Source organism: Salmo trutta, chromosome 36, assembly GCF_901001165.1.
Source record: "Salmo trutta chromosome 36, fSalTru1.1, whole genome shotgun sequence".
NCBI lineage: Eukaryota > Metazoa > Chordata > Actinopteri > Salmoniformes > Salmonidae > Salmo > Salmo trutta.
Window position 1 is genome coordinate 4,161,333 of NC_042992.1, and position 20,525 is coordinate 4,181,857.

Here is a 20,525-nt window from a genome sequence, read left to right on the forward strand (position 1 = left end):
TAACAGTAGACTATGGGTACAGTACAACAGTAGACTATGGGTACAGTACAACAGTAGACTATGGGTACAGTATAACAGTAGACTATGGGTACAGTATAACAGTAGACTATGGGTACAGTATAACAGTAGACTATGGGTACAGTAGACTATGGGTACAGTACAACAGTAGACTATGGGTACAGTATAACAGTAGACTATGGGTACAGTATAACAGTAGACTATGGGTACAGTAGACTATGGGTACAGTACAACAGTAGACTATGGGTACAGTATAACAGTAGACTATGGGTACAGTATAACAGTAGACTATGGGTACAGTAGACTATGGGTACATTACAACAGTAGACTATGGGTACAGTACAACAGTAGACTATGGGTACAGTATAACAGTAGACTATGGGTACAGTATAACAGTAGACTATGGGTACAGTATAACAGTAGACTATGGGGTACAGTAGACTATGGGTACAGTACAACAGTAGACTATTGGGTACAGTATAACACTATGGGTACAGTAGAACAGTAGACTATGGGTACAGTATAACAGTAGACTATGGGTACAGTATAACAGTAGACTATGGGTACAGTAGACTATGGGTACAGTATAACAGTAGGCTATGGGTACAGTACAACAGTAGACTATGGGTACAGTATAACAGTAGACTATGGGTACAGTATAACAGTAGACTATGGGTACAGTATAACAGTAGACTATGGGTACAGTACAACAGTAGACTATGGGTACAGTATAACAGTAGACTATGGGTACAGTATAACAGTAGACTATGGGTACAGTATAACAGTAGACTATGGGTACAGTACAACAGTAGACTATGGGTACAGTACAACAGTAGACTATGGGTACAGTATAACAGTAGACTATGGGTACAGTATAACAGTAGACTATGGGTACAGTACAACAGTAGACTATGGGTACAGTATAACAGTAGACTATGGGTACAGTAGACTATGGGTACAGTATAACAGCAGACTATGGGTACAGTACAACAGTAGACTATGGGTACAGTATAACACTATGGGTACAGTATAACAGTAGACTATGGGTACAGTACAACAGTAGACTATGGGTACAGTACAACAGTAGACTATGGGTACAGTATAACACTATGGGTACAGTACAACAGTAGACTATGGGTACAGTATAACACTATGGGTACAGTATAACAGTAGACTATGGGTACAGTATAACAGTAGACTATGGGTACAGTAGACTATGGGTACAGTATAACACTATGGGTACAGTATAACAGTAGACTATGGGTACAGTATAACAGTAGACTATGGGTACAGTATAACAGTAGACTATGGGTACAGTATAACAGTAGACTATGGGTACAGTACAACAGTAGACTATGGGTACATTACAACAGTAGACTATGGGTACAGTACAACAGTAGACTATGGGTACAGTATAACAGTAGACTATGGGTACAGTACAACAGTAGACTATGGTACAGTATAACAGTAGACCATGGGTACATATACAGTAGACTATGGGTACAGTATAACAGTAGACTATGGGTACAGTATAACACTATGGGTACAGTATAACAGTAGACTATGGGTACAGTATAACAGTAGACTATGGGTACAGTATAACAGTAGACTATGGGTACAGTACAACAGTAGACTATGGGTACAGTAGACTATGGGTACAGTATAACACTATCGGTACAGTATAACAGTAGACTATGGGTAAAGTATAACACTATGGGTACAGTATAACAGTAGACTATGGGTACAGTAGACTATGGGGTACAGTATAACACTATCGGTACAGTATAACAGTAGACTATGGGTACAGTATAAAAAGATACTATGGGTACAGTATAACAGTACACTATGGGTACAGTAGACTATGGTACTTACAAACAGTAAACTATGGTACAGTACAACAGTAGACTATGTACAGTATAACAGTAGACTAGGGTACAGTAATAACAGTAAGACTATGGTACAGTATAACAGTAGACTATGGGTACAGTATAACAGTAGCCTATGGGTACAGTACAACAGTAGATATGGGTACAGTAGACTATGGGTACAGTACAACAGTAGACTATGGGTACAGTATAACACTATGGGTACAGTATAACAGTAGACTATGGGTACAGTATAACAGTAGACTATGGGTACAGTAGACTATGGGTACAGTATAACAGTAGGCTATGGGTACAGTACAACAGTAGACTATGGGTACAGTATAACAGTAGACTATGGGTACAGTACAACAGTAGACTATGGGTACAGTACAACAGTAGACTATGGGTACAGTATAACAGTAGACTATGGGTACAGTAGACTATGGGTACAGTATAACAGCAGACTATGGGTACAGTACAACAGTAGACTATGGGTACAGTATAACACTATGGGTACAGTATAACAGTAGACTATGGGTACAGTACAACAGTAGACTATGGGTACAGTACAACAGTAGACTATGGGTACAGTATAACACTATGGGTACAGTACAACAGTAGACTATGGGTACAGTATAACACTATGGGTACAGTATAACAGTCTAGCTAGGGTACAGTATAACAGTAGACTATGGGTAAGAGACTATTGGTACAGTATAAACACTATGGGTACAGTATAACATAGACTATGGGTACAGTATAACAGTAGACTATGGGTACAGTATAACAGTAGACTATGGGTACAGTACAACAGTAGACTATGGGTACATTACAACAGTAGACTATGGGTACAGTACAACAGTAGACTATGGGTACAGTATAACAGTAGACTATGGGTACAGTACAACAGTAGACTATGGGTACAGTATAACAGTAGACTATGGGTACAGTATAACAGTAGACTATGGGTACAGTATAACAGTAGACTATGGGTACAGTATAACACTATGGGTACAGTATAACAGTAGACTATGGGTACAGTATAACAGTAGACTATGGGTACAGTACAACAGTAGACTATGGGTACAGTAGACTATGGGTACAGTATAACACTATCGGTACAGTATAACAGTAGACTATGGGTACAGTATAACACTATGGGTACAGTATAACAGTAGACTATGGGTACAGTAGACTATGGGTACAGTATAACACTATCGGTACAGTATAACAGTAGACTATGGGTACAGTATAACAGTAGACTATGGGTACAGTATAACAGTACACTATGGGTACAGTAGACTATGGGTACATTACAACAGTAGACTATGGGTACAGTACAACAGTAGACTATGGGTACAGTATAACAGTAGACTATGGGTACAGTATAACAGTAGACTATGGGTACAGTATAACAGTAGACTATGGGTACAGTATAACAGTAGCCTATGGGTACAGTACAACAGTAGACTATGGGTACAGTAGACTATGGGTACAGTACAACAGTAGACTATGGGTACAGTATAACACTATGGGTACAGTATAACAGTAGACTATGGGTACAGTATAACAGTAGACTATGGTACAGTAGACTATGGGTACAGTATAACAGTGAAGGCTATGGTTACAGTACATACAGTAGACTATGGGTACCAGTATAACAGTAGACTATGGGTACAGTACACAGTAGACTATGGGGTACAGTACAACAGTAGACTATGGGTACAGTATAACAGTAGACTATGGGTACGTAGACTATGGGTACGTATACAGCAGACTATGGGTACAGTACAACAGTAGACTATGGGTACAGTATAACACTATGGTACAGTATAACAGTAGACTATGGGTACAGTACAACAGTAGACTATGGGTACAGTACAACAGTAGACTATGGGTACAGTATAACACTATTGGGTTACAGTACAACAGTAGACTATGGTACAGTATAACACGATGGGTACAGTATAACAGTAGACTATGGGTACAGTATAACAGTAGACTATGGGTACAGTAGACTATGGGTACAGTATAACACTATGGGTACAGTATAACAGTAGACTATGGGTACAGTATAACAGTAGACTATGGGTACAGTATAACAGTAGACTATGGGTACAGTATAACAGTAGACTATGGGTACAGTACAACAGTAGACTATGTACATTACAACAGTAGACTATGTGGTACAGTACAACAGGTAGACTTATGGGTACAGTATAACAGTAGACTATGGGTACAGTACAACAGTAGAATATGGGTACAGTATAACAGTAGACTATAGGGTAAAGTATACAGTAGACCTATGGGTACAGTATAACAGTAGACTCTATGGGTACAGTATAACAATATGGGTACAGTATAACAGTAGACTATGGGTAGCAGTATAACAGTAGAACTATGGGTACAGTAGAACAGTAGACTATGGGTACAGTACAACAGTAGACGATGGGTAAGTAGACCTATGGGTACGAGTATAACACTAAGCGGTACAGTATAAACAGTAGACTATGGGTACAGTATAGCACTAGGGTACAGTAGAAACATAGACTATGGTACAGTAGACTATAGGGTACAGTATAACACTATCGTACAAGTAATAACAGTAAAGACTATGGGGTACAGTATAACAGTAGACTATGGGTACAGTAATAAACAGTATACTATGGGTACAGTACAAAACAGGAGACTATGGGTAACAGTATAACAGTAGACTATGGGTACAGTACAACAGTAAACTATGGGTACAGTACAACAGTAGACTATGGGTACAGTACAACAGTAGACTATGGGTACAGTATAACAGTAGACTATGGGTACAGTAGACTATGGGTACAGTACAACAGTAGACTATGGGTACAGTACAACAGTAGACTATGGGTACAGTATAACAGTAGACTATGGGTACAGTAGACTATGGGTACAGTATAACAGTAGGCTATGGGTACAGTATAACAGTAGACTATGGGTACAGTACAACAGTAGACTATGGGTACAGTACAACAGTAGACTATGGGTACAGTATAACAGTAGACTATGGGTACAGTATAACAGTAGACTATGGGTACAGTATAACAGTAGACTATGGGTACAGTACAACAGTAGACTATGGGTACAGTAGACTATGGGTACAGTACAACAGTAGACTATGGGTACAGTATAACACTATGGGTACAGTATAACAGTAGACTATGGGTACAGTATAACAGTAGACTATGGGTACAGTATAACAGTAGACTATGGGTACAGTAGACTATGGGTACAGTATAACAGTAGGCTATGGGGTACAGTACAACAGTAGACTATGGGTACAGTATAACAGTAGACTATGGGTACAGTATAACACTATGGGTACAGTATAACAGTAGACTATGGGTACAGTACAACAGTAGACTATGGGTACAGTATAACAGTAGACTATGGGTACAGTACAACAGTAGACTATGGGTACAGTACAACAGTAGACTATGGGTACAGTATAACAAGTAGACTATGGGTACAGTAGACTATGGGTACAGTATAACAGCAGACTATGGGGTACAGTACAACAGTAGACTATGGGTACGTAGAACACTATGGGTACAGTATAACAGTAGACTATGGGTACAGTACAACAGTAGACTATGGGGTACAGTACAACAGTAGACTATGGGGTACAGTATAACACTATGGGTACAGTACAACAGTAGACTAATGGGTACAGTATAACACTATGGGTACAGTATAACAGTAGACTATGGGTACAGTATAACAGTAGACTATGGGTACAGTAGACTATGGGTACAGTATAACACTATGGGTACAGTATAACAGTAGACTATGGGTACAGTATAACAGTAGACTATGGGTACAGTATAACAGTAGACTATGGGTACAGTATAACAGTAGACTATGGGTACAGTATAACGTAGACTATGGGTACATTACAACAGTAGACTATGGGGTACAGTACAACAGTAGACTAGGGGTACAGTATAAACAGTAGACTATGGGTACAGTACAACAGTAGACTATGGGTACAGTATAACAGGAGACTATGGGTACAGTATAACAGTAGACTATGGGTACAGGTATAACAGTAGACTATGGGTACAGTATAACACTATGGGTACAGTATAACAGTAGACTATGGGTACAGTATAACAGTAGACTATGGTACAGTATAACAGTAGACTATGGGTACAGTACAACAGTAGACTATGGGTACAGTAGACTATGGGTACAGTATAACACTATCGGTACAGTATAACAGTAGACTATGGGTACAGTATAACACTATGGGTACAGTATAACAGTAGACTATGGGTACAGTAGACTATGAGTACAGTATAACACTATCGGTACAGTATAACAGTAGACTATGGGTACAGTACAACAGTAGACTATGGGTACAGTATAACAGTAGACTATGGGTACAGTATAACAGTAGACTATGGGTACAGTATAACAGTAGACTATGGGTACAGTACAACAGTAGACTATGGGTACAGTACAACAGTAGACTATGGGTACAGTATAACAGTAGACTATGGGTACAGTATAACAGTAGACTATGGGTACAGTATAACAGTAGACTATGGGTACAGTACAACAGTAGACTATGGGTACAGTAGACTATGGGTACAGTATAACAGTAGACTATGGGTACAGTAGACTATGGGTACAGTATAACACTATCGGTACAGTATAACAGTAGACTATGGGTACAGTACAACAGTAGACTATGGGTACAGTATAACAGTAGACTATGGGTACAGTATAACAGTAGACTATGGGTACAGTATAACAGTAGACTATGGGTACAGTACAACAGTAGACTATGGGTACAGTCCTATTTTAGTGCTTCAGGACAGTGAAGAACATATCATTACATCCAGCATACGGCTGCATAATATACATTTTATCTTATACTTCACTTGTCCCCTCCTCTAATTTAGGGTCCGCTAGGACTCCGGTCAACCAATCTGCACACGGAGGGATCCCGGCGTGCCCTTTCGGTTAGAGAGAAGAGAGAGAGGAGAGAGAGAGAGAGAGGGGGGGGGGGGGGGGGGGGGGGAGAGAGAGGGGGGGGGGTAGAGAGAGAGAGGAGAGAGAGCAGATGAGAGAGAAGGGGGGGGGTAGAGAGAGATAGGAGGGAGAGAGAGAGAGGAAGAGGGGAGGGGGGAGAGAAGAGGGGGGGAAGAGGAGAGAGAGAAGAGGAGAGAGAGGAGAGAGAGAGAGGAAGAGAGAGAGAGGGAGAAGAGAGAGGGTGGGGAGAGAGAGAGAGAGAGAGAGAGAGAGAGAGAGAGAGAGAGGAAGAGAGAGAGAGAGGAAGAGGAGAGAGAGGGTGGGGAGAGAGAGAGAGAGAAGAGAGAGAGAGGAGAGAGAGAGAGGAGAGAGAGAAAGAAGAAGAGAGAGAGAGAGAGAGGAGAGAGAGAGAGAGGGAGAGAGAGAGAGAGAGAGAGAGAGGAGAGAGAGAGAGAGGAGAGAGAGAGGGAGAGAGAGAGAGAGAGAGGGGAGAGAGAGAGAGAAAGCTCAGACAACGAGCGGCGGAGGAAATAACGGACCCGCTTCCTCGGTGGATTTCTCTCTTCTCATCCTTACCAACGTGGAGAACCAACCCGAGGAATAGTGGCGAAGAAAACGAGTCTAAAACCCCGCCGAACCCAAACGTCTCAACGACAAGGTAAGACTGTTGGGGTTTTTAAACACGAGCAGAGAGAGAAATGAGAGCAGGTGTTTCCATGTAAAAGGCTACAGATGTTCCTTTGCGTGAACCGAACCGCTGCATTCTGACTTCCAAATGTTTTCTGTCTTATTAAGAAACGCAAGGTCTTCGTTTACAAAGGGTTGTGTTACAGGCAGTGGGTCTAGGTCGACGTATTTCTTTGCTATTTAACCGTGTTCAAGGCAAGTCCTGCTCTGCTCAGCAGCTTGCTGTCGGTCTGTTTGAAGCAGGCTGCAGGCTGCCGGCTGGTGTCAATAGAGATGGGTCAACTTGACAGCGGATGGACAAGAATAGCTGCGCAGCGGGAAGGAAAGGGGGTCTTTCTTGGCCCACAAGACGACACACACCAAATTAACTCGACAAGAGAAGGATAAAGAGGACAATCAAAACCAAAAGCTCATCCCGTTCTGAGGGAAACGGTTCCTCGGTCAGTAAGTATTGAAATGAATGCTGTTACGTTGGTGCGTAAATGTTCCATCACCACGAACGCGAGTGTGTGTCCGGAAGAGCCGCACGCGTTTTCACTTTTACAACGAAAGCAGTGGCCGGAGCTGCTAATGAATCACATGGTATCCGAGTGTATCCGAGGCGAATAGCGCGAAGGCCACCGATGTGACGATTCCGCTAGAAAGACCACCCAGGTAGGCTCTCCGTCTCATCCTTCCCTGGATAGGGCGCGATCACCAATACTTTGTAACCAGCTACAAGATCAAATACACACGGGATAATTAGACCGTGAGTTGGAACCGTTTTACTGCAGGTCGGCAGGCAGCTTGTATGGCAGTTATCGCTCTCTCTCTCTCTCTCTCTCTCTCGCTCTCTCCCTCTCTATCTCTCTCTCTCTCTCTCGATCTCCCTCCATCTCTCTCTCTCTCTCTCTCTCTCTCTCTCTCTCTCTCTCTCCGTGCCATGCGAACGTCTGTATGCTCTCTCTCTCTCTCAGTTCAATTCAAATGTCTTTTTTGACATGGGAAACATGTCTCTCTCTCTCTCTCTCTCTCTCTCTGTTATCCACCACGGCTGAATGCCTGTTGTTTTATGCTAGGCCTACTCTATACTAAACCTTACTTAATAAACAAAACAATTAAGACAATATTCTCCAGTTTGTGTTGACTAAACAATGATGTTCTCACCACACGTTAATTGGATTAAGGGTCAGTAGGATCAAACGTCTATAAAGACGAGCCGTCACCAGGATTATGGTGTTTGATTGGCTGAAACGACTTCTTGATTTGGTCCATTGATTTTTGATTGATTACTCTGCTCCGCTCTGGGATGGGGGGGGGCATATGCAGCCAGGGCGCAGTGGCCGTGCGTAAAACACATTTGATCGATGTTTAAATGGTGTGTGTTGTGTGTGTGTGTGTGTGTGTGTTAGCGTGTGCGTGCTATTGTCGTCTCATTCGTGTGAAAATGCCTCTAAATCACCAGCACAATACAACAAGATTCACTCTGTTCAAACCCTTCCATTTTAATGGTTGATGTTTTGCAGCTAGGCTCTTTCATGCAGACATAACATTCCACTTACTAGTTTCGTTTATATGCTTCCTTGTCTCCCTGGGGGAGTCCCACATTGCACACTACCCCTACATAGTGCACTACCCCTACATAGTGCACTACCCCCTACATAGTGCACTACCCTATGTGCTCTGGTCAAAATGGCACTAGATAAGGAATAGGGTGCCATATACATGTATTTGCTTCATATTCTAGTGACAGTCTATTTATTAGCCATATATATTTACTTGTTTTTCACTCTAAGGTTTTGTATTTATTTTCTTAGTCGACCTTGTGTTCTGTTTCGTGGCGCTGTCTTTTCATTTGTGTTGATTGATTTCACCTGTGTTAGTTACTCACCTGGTCTTATTTAGTTCCGTTCATTCTGTTTGTGCCTTTGTGAGGTATTGTTCATTTTGACTCTACTAAGCCTTTTCCCTAGCTCGTAGGTGAGAACAAGTTATAGCCTTCAGTCCTAGTTTTGATTCACCTGCCTGTTTGCCTACCTGTCTATGACCGTTGCCTCCACGATTCCTGCCTTCTGCGAAGGTGAAATAAAACCCCTGCCGTGGTCTGCGTGTGAATCTACCCCTTTTTCTCTCTGGAGTATTCATTACATTCACAAGTTTAAAGACCAGACTATTACATTAGTTACATTTATTTTTTTAGAAAATGGAATGAACTTTTATTTATTCAGGATAGAAAAATTATAAAATAAAAATAAACACAAGGCATAGCCTCAACACCACAAATTACAACAAATAAACTACTACAATCAATTGAAATAACTGCAATCCTCAATTAATTCATTCAACACCAGAGTCCTAAACTGCCTGGGGAAATCAAGGATTTTTTTTTTTAGGTTATTCCAACAATGGGGGAGGGGCACTAAAACAAAAGGAGGATTTACCTAAATTGGTCAAGACCAGAGGGACCTCCAAGAGTTAACAAATCCTTCAAGACGTTTGCTAGCTCTTTTATTCATTAGCAACAAAATCAGTTGGAAGCTTGTGTAGGAGAGCTTTGGAAACAGAAAGGGAACAATGTGATACACGGGACTTTAATGAGGACTGGATGTTAGAATGAGGATTCAGTGGAGGAAATGAGAATGGACCAGATGAAGCCAAGGGCTGCAGATGAAGCTTCTGGAGGGGTTGACTCTAAAAGAAGGGTTTCCCAAACTCAGTCCTCAGGAGCCCAATGGTACACCTTTAGTTGTTTTGTCCAAACACTACACAGCTTATTCAAGTAATCAACTAATCATCAAGCTTTGGTCATTTGAATCAGCTTTGCAGTGTTAAGGCACAAAAAACTATCACGTGCACCACTTGTGGTCCCGAGAACCGAGACAACACTGTCAGGGCGTGGTAGTTTGGCTGCTGGGGTGAAGGTAATCAGGTCGTGGTAGTTTGGCTGCTGGGGTGAAGGTAGTTTGGCTACTGGGGTGAAGGTAATCAGGCCGTGGTAGTTTGGCTGCTGGGGTGAAGGTAATCAGGCCGTGGTAGTTTGGCTGCTGGGGTGAAGGTAGTTTGGCTGCTGGGGTGAAGGTAATCAGGTCGTGGTAGTTTGGCTACTGGGGTGAAGGTAATCAGGCCGTGGTAGTTTGGCTGCTGGGGTGAAGGTAGTTTGGCTGCTGGGGTGAAGGTAATCAGGTCGTGGTAGTTTGGCTGCTGGGGTGAAGGTAATCAGGCCGTGGTAGTTTGGCTGCTGGGGTGAAGGTAATCAGGCCGTGGTAGTTTGGCTGCTGGGGTGAAGGTAGTTTGGCTACTGGGGTGAAGGTAATCAGGCCGTGGTAGTTTGGCTGCTGGGGTGAAGGTAATCAGGTCATGGTAGTTTGGCTGCTGGGGTGAAGGTAGTTTGGCTACTGGGGTGAAGGTAATCAGGCCGTGGTAGTTTGGCTGCTGGGGTGAAGGTAATCAGGCCGTGGTAGTTTGGCTGCTGGGGTGAAGGTAGTTTGGCTACTGGGGTGAAGGTAATCAGGCCGTGGTAGTTTGGCTGCTGGGGTGAAGGTAATCAGGCCGTGGTAGTTTGGCTGCTGGGGTGAAGGTAGTTTGGCTACTGGGGTGAAGGTAATCAGGCCGTGGTAGTTTGGCTGCTGGGGTGAAGGTAATCAGGCCGTGGTAGTTTGGCTGCTGGGGTGAAGGTAATCAGGTCGTGGTAGTTTGGCTACTGGGGTGAAGGTAATCAGGTCATGGTAGTTTGGCTGCTGGGGTGAAGGTAGTTTGGCTGCTGGGGTGAAGGTAATCAGGTCGTGGTTGTTTGGCTACTGGGGTGAAGGTAATCAGGTCGTGGTAGTTTAGCTGCTGGGGTGAAGGTAGTTTGGCTGCTGGGGTGAAGGTAATCAGGCCGTGGTAGTTTGGCTGCTGGGGTGAAGGTAATCAGGTCGTGGTAGTTTGGCTACTGGGGTGAAGGTAGTTTGGCTGCTGGGGTGAAGGTAATCAGGTCGTGGTAGTTTGGCTGCTGGGGTGAAGGTAATCAGGCCGTGGTAGTTTAGCTGCTGGGGTGAAGGTAGTTTGGCTGCTGGGGTGAAGGTAGTTTGGCTGCTGGGGTGAAGGTAATCAGGTCGTGGTAGTTTGGCTGCTGGGGTGAAGGTAATCAGGTCGTGGTAGTTTAGCTGCTGGGGTGAAGGTAGTTTGGCTGCTGGGGTGAAGGTAATCAGGCCGTGGTAGTTTGGCTGCTGGGGTGAAGGTAATCAGGTCATGGTAGTTTGGCTGCTGGGGTGAAGGTAGTTTGGCTGCTGGGGTGAAGGTAATTAGGTCGTGGTAGTTTGGCTGCTGGGGTGAAGGTAGAGAAAGGTGAAGAGATGCGATACAAAACACAGAGGAGGAGTGACTATTTTGTTTAAATAGGGTGGTAGTGGTAATTGAGAAGAGTGAGAACGTGTGGAGTCTGATTCATGGTTAGTAGCAGCTGGAGCTTGTTTGAGGAGCTGCGGTCAAGGAAACTATTTAAGTGTTGCTAGGGAGCTGCGGTCAAGGAAACTAGTTAAGTGTTGCTAGGGGGCTGCATTGTGTTACATTCAAGTCTGGTCCTCTCTCCTGAATTCGAGTTCATCCTTAACACCAGGGGTGTCAAACTAAGGGCAGAGTCTGCTGGGTTTTTTCTTTTTCTTTCAATGAAGACCTGGACAACTAGGTTAGGTTGAGTTCCTTACTAATTAGTAACCAGGTTAGGTTGAGTTCCTTACTAATTAGTAACCAGGTAAGGGGAGTTCCTTACTAATTAGTAAGCAGGTTAGGGGAGTTCCTTACTAATTAGTGACCAGGTTAGGGGAGTTCCATACTAATTAGTGACCAGGTTAGGGGAGTTCCTTACTAATTAGTAACCAGGTTAGGGGAGTTCCATACTAATTAGTAACCAGGTTAGGGGAGTTCCATACTAATTAGTAACCAGGTTAGGGGAGTTCCTTACTAATTAGTAACCAGGTTAGGGGAGTTCCTTACTAATTAGTAACCAGGTTAGGGGAGTTTCTTACTAATTAGTGACCTTAGTTCATCAATCAAGTACAAGGGAGGAGAGAAAACCCTCAGACACTCTGCCCTCCTTGGAATGAGTTTCACACCTTTAACAGTATATTCTATAAACCTGCTTAATCAATCAATCAATCAATCAATCAATCAATCAATCAATCAATCAAATGTATTTATAAAGCCCTTCTTACATCAGCTGATGTCACAAAGTGCTGTACAGAAACCCAGCCTAAAACCCCAAACAGCAAGCAATGCAGGTGTAGAAGCACGGATAACACCTTTAACAGTATATTCTATGTATTTTATAATATATTTGTTTGGGTTGGAGGGAAAGGCGGCAACACGACACACACACACACACAACAGCTCAATGCTTTTCTGATCAGGCTTCTATAGGATGACAGACAGACAGACAGACAGACAGACAGACAGACAGACAGACAGACAGACAGACAGACAGACAGACAGACAGACAGACAGACAGACAGATAAGACAGACAGACAGACAGACAGACAGACAGACAGACAGACAGACAGACAGACAGACAGACAGACAGACAGACAGACAGACAGACAGACAGACAGACAGACAGACAGACAAGGCAGGTGGAAACACACGTGAAACATTCATGGACATTAAGCTAGATAGCTGTTGCTAGCAGTTTGTTCTGGGAGATGAACATTGGGTTGTTTTTTTACATGACAGGGTCTTTGTAAAAATGTTACCCAGAGTCATACGACATCTTGTGTTTCTCTACTCCGACGATTAATTCACAGATAAAAAGAGAAACGTAGTTCGTTTTTATTTACTTATCTTTCATTAATCTCTCTTTTTTTTATTTTTGGTCTTTCAAGCAACCATGTGGGTTTGTAACTTCCTGATTTCTAATAAGGAGGGGACTTTCAGCGCGTGGAGTATCTCATCTAGAACCAAGTTCGATTTTTAGCGCCTGACTACGCAGACACTCGTTTGACGTGAGCAGTTTGGATGATATTATTGAAGAACACATATGTGTAAATGTATTTTGTAACGCTCGCGCACCCAACGTGGCTGGTCTAGTCAGGGTGTAAATTGTATCTGCGAGCCCGGAGTAGAGTGAGTGAGGGCAGCTGGCTTGGAGGCTGGTTTCCAATGGAGACAAGCTCAATCATATACAGTAGAGTGGGGAAACGTAGGTTCCCTAACGAGGGGTCTGTGTGAGTGGGGAAAGTAGGTTCCCTAGCGAGGGGTCTGTGTGAGTGGGGAAAGTAGGTTCCCTAGCGAGGGGTCTGTGTGAGTGGGGAAACGTAGGTTCCCTAACGAGGGGTCTGTGTGAGTGGGGAAAGTAGGTTCCCTAGCGAGGGGTCTGTGTGAGTGGGGAAAGTAGGTTCCCTAGCGAGGGGTCTGTGTGAGTGGGGAAAGTAGGTTCCCTAGCGAGGGGTCTGTGTGAGTGGGGAAAGTAGGTTCCCTAGCGAGGGGTCTGTGTGAGTGGGGAAAGTAGGTTCCCTAGCGAGGGGTCTGTGTGAGTGGGGAAAGTAGGTTCACTAGCGAGGGGTCTGTGTGAGTGGGGAAAAGTAGGTTCCCTAGCAAGGGGTCTGTGTGAGTGGGGAAAGTAGGTTCCCTAGCGAGGGGTCTGTGTGAGTGGGGAAAGTAGGTTCCCTAGCGAGGGGTCTGTGTGAGTGGGGAAAAGTAGGTTCCCTAGCGAGGGGTCTGTGTGAGTGGGGAAAGTAGGTTCACTAGCGAGGGGTCTGTGTGAGTGGGGAAAGTAGGTTCACTAGCGAGGGGTCTGTGTGAGTGGGGAAAAGTAGGTTCCCTAGCGAGGGGTCTGTGTGAGTGGGGAAAGTAGGTTCCCTAGCGAGGGGTCTGTGTGAGTGGGGAAAGTAGGTTCCCTAGCGAGGGGTCTGTGTGAGTGGGGAAAGTAGGTTCACTAGCGAGGGGTGTGTGTGAGTGGGGAAAGTAGGTTCCCTAGCAAGGGGTCTGTGTGAGTGGGGAAAGTAGGTTCACTAGCGAGGGGTCTGTGTGAGTGGGGAAAGTAGGTTCCCTAACGAGGGGTCTGTGTGAGTGGGGAAAGTAGGTTCACTAGCGAGGGGTCTGTGTGAGTGGGTTGATTAACTTTTCCACTCTGTTTTTTCTCTGTCAAAGAGGACAACGCAGATACGAATACAGTATCATGGTGTCTATATACCAGTGTAGTATCATGGTGTCTATATACCAGTGTAGTATCATGGTGTCTATATACCAGTGTAGTATCATGTTGTCTATATACCAGTGTAGTATCATGGTGTCTATATACCAGTGTAGTATCATGGTGTCTATATACCAGTGTAGTATCATGGTGTGTAGTATCATGGTGTCTATATACCAGTCTAGTATCATGGTGTCTATATACCAGTGTAGTATCATGGTGTGTAGTATCATGGTGTCTATATACCAGTGTAGTATCATGGTGTCTATATACCAGTGTAGTATCATGGTGTCTATATACCAGTGTAGTATCATGGTGTCTATATACCAGTGTAGTATCATGGTGCCTATATACCAGTGTAGTATCATGGTGTCTATATACCAGTGTAGTATCATGGTGTCTATATACCAGTGTAGTATCATGGTGTCTATATACCAGTATAGTATCATGGTGTCTATATACCAGTGTAGTATCATGGTGCCTATATACCAGTATAGTATCATGGTGTCTATATACCAGTGTAGTATCATGGTGTCTATATACCAGTGTAGTATCATGGTGCCTATATACCAGTGTAGTATCATGGTGTCTATATACCAGTGTAGTATCATGGTGTGTAGTATCATGGTGTCTATATACCAGTGTAGTAGTGGTATGGCTTCTCTATAGCACTGTATTGGTCATAGACTAGTCAAGGCCCTATCTCCACATCCCAGTTGGCTAAGACGGACAGTCTCTAAGGGAATTGAGTTGAAAGGTCACATCCCAGTTGGCTAAGACGGACAGGCTCTAAGGGAATTGAGTTGAAAGGTCACATCCCAGTTGGCTAAGACGGACAGGCTCTAAGGAAATTGAGTTGAAAGGTCACATCCCAGTTGGCTAAGACGGACAGGCTCTAAGGGAATTGAGTTGAAAGGTCACATCCCAGTTGGCTAAGACGGACAGGCTCTAAGGGAATTGAGTTGAAAGGTCACATCCCAGTTGGCTAAGACGGACCGACTTAGTCTTAGTATTCTATTTCTAATGATGTAGAGTTTATACAACAGGCCTATGTGGGCACAGTTTGCCTGTATCCCCATTCTGTTTGGTTACAGCCATCTATATATAGTACAGTAGGCTTATATCCTATTAGGTTTTCTCCTCCAAGAAGGTAACGTTCAGTTCACAGAGAGAGTCAGGTTGATTGTGGAGTGAGTGACGGATTAGAGCACATTTATTGCCGGGCTCATTTTTGGCGTCTCTGCTCTCCTCTCGAAATTGCCTTAATTCTTTTTCATGGTCACATAAAGAGCTGGGTAATAATGCTCTGTCAATGTGTACATGATTAAGGTGCTTTAGTCTGTAGTCTTCCTTTACACGCGGGATGACGGATACGCTGGAGAGAGGAAACACCATTAGATATACTGAATGGGGGGGTGTCCTGCACTATAGGATATAGATATGGGGGGGTGTCCTGCACTATAGGATATAGATGTGCTCAATGGGGGGGGGGTGTCCTGCACTATAGGATATAAATATGCTCGATGGGGGGGTGTCCTGCACTATAGGATATAGATATGCTCGATGGGGGGGGGGGGGGGGGTGTCCAGCTCTATAGGATATAGATATAGATATGCTCGATGGGGGGGTGTCCAGCTCTATAGGATATAGATATGCTCGATGGGGGGGTGTCCAGCTCTATAGGATATAGATGTGCTCGATGGGGGGGGTGTCCTGCGCTATAGGATATAGATATGCTCGATGGGGGGGTGTCCAGCTCTATAGGATATAGATATGGGGGGGTGTCCTGTACTATAGGATATAGATATGCTCGATGGGGGGGGGTGTCCAGCTCTATAGGATATAGATATGCTCGATGGGGCGGGGGTGTCCAGCTCTATAGGATATAGATATGCTCGATGGGGGGGGTGTCCAGCTCTATAGGATATAGATATGCTCGATGGGGGGGGTGTCCTGCACTATAGGATATAGATATGCTCGATGGGGGGGGTGTCCTGCACTATAGGATATAGATATGCTCGATGGGGGGGGGTGTCCTGCACTATAGGATATAGATATGCTCGATGAGGGGGGGGGTGTCCTGCACTATAGGATATAGATATGCTCGATGGGGGGGGTGTCCTGCACTATAGGATATAGATATGCAAGAAATATGGCAGTAACATGTTCATCATATTACTTATGAAGAAATCTTTTCAAGGACCCAAAATCTCCATATGTCATGAGAAGCCTTCCCCCAGTTGCATTGCTTCGGTTTGTTTACAAGGTGTCAGTCAGTGAAGCAAAATTGAAAATACATGACCTAATCCCCCCATCACGTTGGCATGGTAATGAGGTTCTTCCTTCGCAACGCACAGTTTTATTGTCAGTAGAACATCAATGCTTTAATTATGCAGAACCCACACTTCTGACCAGAGCCCTATGTCACCCTAGTCCCTATATTGTACACTTCTGACCAGAGCCCTATGTCACCCTAGTCTCTATATAGTACACTTCTGACCAGAGCCCTATGTCACCCTAGTCTCTATATAGTACACTTCTGACCAGAGCCCTATGTCACCCTAGTCCCTATATAGTGTACTTCTGACCAGAGCCATATGTCACCCTAGTCCCTATATTGTACACTTCTGACCAGAGCCCTATGTCACCCTAGTCCCTATATTGTACACTTCTGACCAGAGCCCTATGTCACCCTAGTCTCTATATAGTACACTTCTGACCAGAGCCCTATGTCACCCTAGTCTCTATATAGTGTACTTCCGACCAGAGCCCTATGTCACCCTAGTCCCTATATAGTACACTTCTGACCAGAGCCCTATGTCACCCTAGTCCCTATATAGTGTACTTCTGACCAGAGCCCTATGTCACCCTAGTCTCTATATAGTACACTTCTGACCAGAGCCCTATGTCACCCTAGTCCCTATATAGTGTACTTCTGACCAGAGCCCTATGTCACCCTAGTCCCTATATTGTACACTTCTGACCAGAGCCCTATGTCACCCTAGTCCCTATATAGTACACTTCTGACCAGAGCCCTATGTCACCCTAGTCCCTATATAGTACATTTCTGACCAGAGCCCTATGTCACCCTAGTCCCTATATAGTGTACTTCAGACCAGAGCTCTATGTCACCCTAGTCCCTATATAGTGTACTTCTGACAAGAGCCCTATGTCACCCTAGTCCCTATATAGTGTACTTCAGACCAGAGCTCTATGTCACCCTAGTCCCTATATAGTGTACTTCTGACAAGAGCCCTATGTCACCCTAGTCCCTATATAGTACATTTCTGACCAGAGCCCTATGTCACCCTAGTCCCTATGTAGTACACTTCTGACCAGAGCCCTATGTCACCCTAGTCTCTATATAGTACACTTCTGACCAGAGCCTTATGTCACCCTAGTCCCTATATAATACACTTTTGACCAGAGCCCTATGTCACCCTAGTCTCTATGTAGTACACTTCTGACTAGAGCCCTATATCACCCTAGTCTCTATGTAGTACACTTCTGACCAGAGCCCTATGTCACCCTAGTCTCTATGTAGTACACTTCTGACCAGAGCCCTATGTCACCCTAGTCTCTATATAGTACACTTCTGACCAGAGCCCTATGTCACCCTAGTCTCTATATAGTACACTTCTGACCAGAGCCCTATGTCACCCTAGTCTCTATATAGTACACTTCTGACCAGAGCCCTATGTCACCCTAGTCCCTATATAGTACACTTCTGACCAGAGCCCTATGTCACCCTAGTCTCTATATAGTACACTTCTGACCAGAGCCCTATGTCACCCTAGTCTCTATATAGTACACTTCTGACCAGAGCCCTATATCACCCTAGTCCCTATGTAGTACACTTCTGACCAGAGCCCTATGTCACCCTAGTCCCTATGTTGTACACTTCTGACCAGAGCCCTATGTCACCCTAGTCCCTATGTAGTACACTTCTGACCAGAGCCCTATGTCACCCTAGTCCCTATGTAGTACACTTCTGACCAGAGCCCTATGTCACCCTAGTCCCTATATAGTGTACTTCTGACTAGAGCCCTATGTCACCCTAGTCCCTATATAGTACACTTCTGACCAGAGCCCTATGTCACCCTAGTCCCTATATAGTACACTTCTGACCAGAGCCCTATGTCACCCTAGTCCCTATGTAGTACACTTCTGACCAGAGCCCTATGTCACCCTAGTCCCTATGTAGTACACTTCTGACCAGAGCCCTATGTCACCCTAGTCCCTATGTAGTACACTTCTGACCAGAGCCCTATGTCACCCTAGTCCCTATATAGTGTACTTCTGACTAGAGCCCTATGTCACCCTAGTCCCTATGTAGTACACTTCTGACCAGAGCCCTATGGGTGCCATTTGGGATGGTGCCCCAGGTTTTTATGTGCAGGTTGGCATTTATTGTCATGAATCTTGCACTGGAGGCAGCTCTACAGAGAGGTCACTAGCTGGCACAGACTTAAAGTCATCAATTCTAATTTTAAACCTAAGCTTAACCTTAACCACACTGCCAACCCTAACCTTAACCACACTGCTAACCCTAACCTTAACCACACTGCTAACCCTAACCTTAACCACACTGCCAACCCTAACCTTAACCACACTGCTAACCCTAACCTTAACCACACTGCTAACCCTAACCTTAACCACACTGCCAAAGCTAACCTTAACCACACTGCCAACCCTAACCTTAACCACACTGCTAACCCTAACCTTAAATTATCACCAAAATGCTTATTTTTGCTTTCATGAATTGTTATGATTTATCAATTGTTGACTTTGCAGCTGGCCCGTTTGGAGGAAACCACTCTTGCCTCCAGAGCAAGATTCATGACAATAAACATCAGCTTGTGTATTATGTGGAGTTGTTTAAAGGGCAGGCAGGGTGCTTTTAACCCTGGAATGTATTTAATTATTATTCATGGTAGTAGAGTATGTGTGTCAGGAAAATGTGGTGCCGGACAATGTGACCGGGAATTTTTTAATTTACCGGCCATTTGACAAATTTACCAGACCCATAGGCATTGGGTGAATAAACCTGATTAGGGCGTCCACCCACGGTGCTCAGAATGACAGAAATCACATTTAGATGGTAATGCATCTAAATAGAACATGCAAGTCATTTAATAAGGCAGTCAATAAAACATTTTTAAACATTTGCCAAAATTCAAAACAGTGGACCTTGGAAAACGCCATTCTAAACAGTGGGCCATGGTATCAATCCCTAACCGTCTCCATGGTATCAATCCCTAACCCTAATCGTCTCCATGGTATCAATCCCTAACCGTCTCCATGGTATCAATCCCTAACCCTAACCGTCTCCATGGTATCAATCCCTAACCGTCTCCATGGTATCAATCCCTAACCGTCTCCATGGTATCAATCCCTAACCCTAACCGTCTCCATGGTATCAATCCCTAACCGTCTCCATGGTATCAATCCCTAACCCTAACCGTCTCCATGGTATCAATCCTTAACCCTAACCATTTCCATGGTATCAATCCCTAACCCTAACCGTCTCCATGGTATCAATCCCTAACCCTAACCGTCTCCATGGTATCAATCCCTAACCGTCTCCATGGTATCAATCCCTAACCCTAACCGTCTCCATGGTATCAATCCCTAACCCTAACCATTTCCATGGTATCAATCCCTAACCCTAACCGTCTCCATGGTATCAATCCCTAACCCTAACCGTCTCCATGGTATCAATCCCTAACCCTAACCATTTCCATGGTATCAATCCCTAACCCTAACCGTCTCCATGGTATCAATCCCTAACCCTAACCGTCTC

The 20,525-nt window shown here is 44.1% G+C and overlaps 1 protein-coding gene across 1 annotated transcript in view; it reads left to right on the forward strand.

The window, feature by feature from the left end:
• The first annotated feature begins 8,186 nt into the window (after positions 1-8,186).
• dlgap3 (discs, large (Drosophila) homolog-associated protein 3) overlaps positions 8,187-20,525 on the forward strand; it is a 393,401-nt gene continuing 381,062 nt past the window's right edge. Inside the window, exon 1 of the mRNA XM_029734628.1 lies at positions 8,187-8,231. The gene's annotated coding sequence lies outside the window, so the exon portion shown is untranslated. The remainder of the gene's footprint in view (positions 8,232-20,525) is intronic.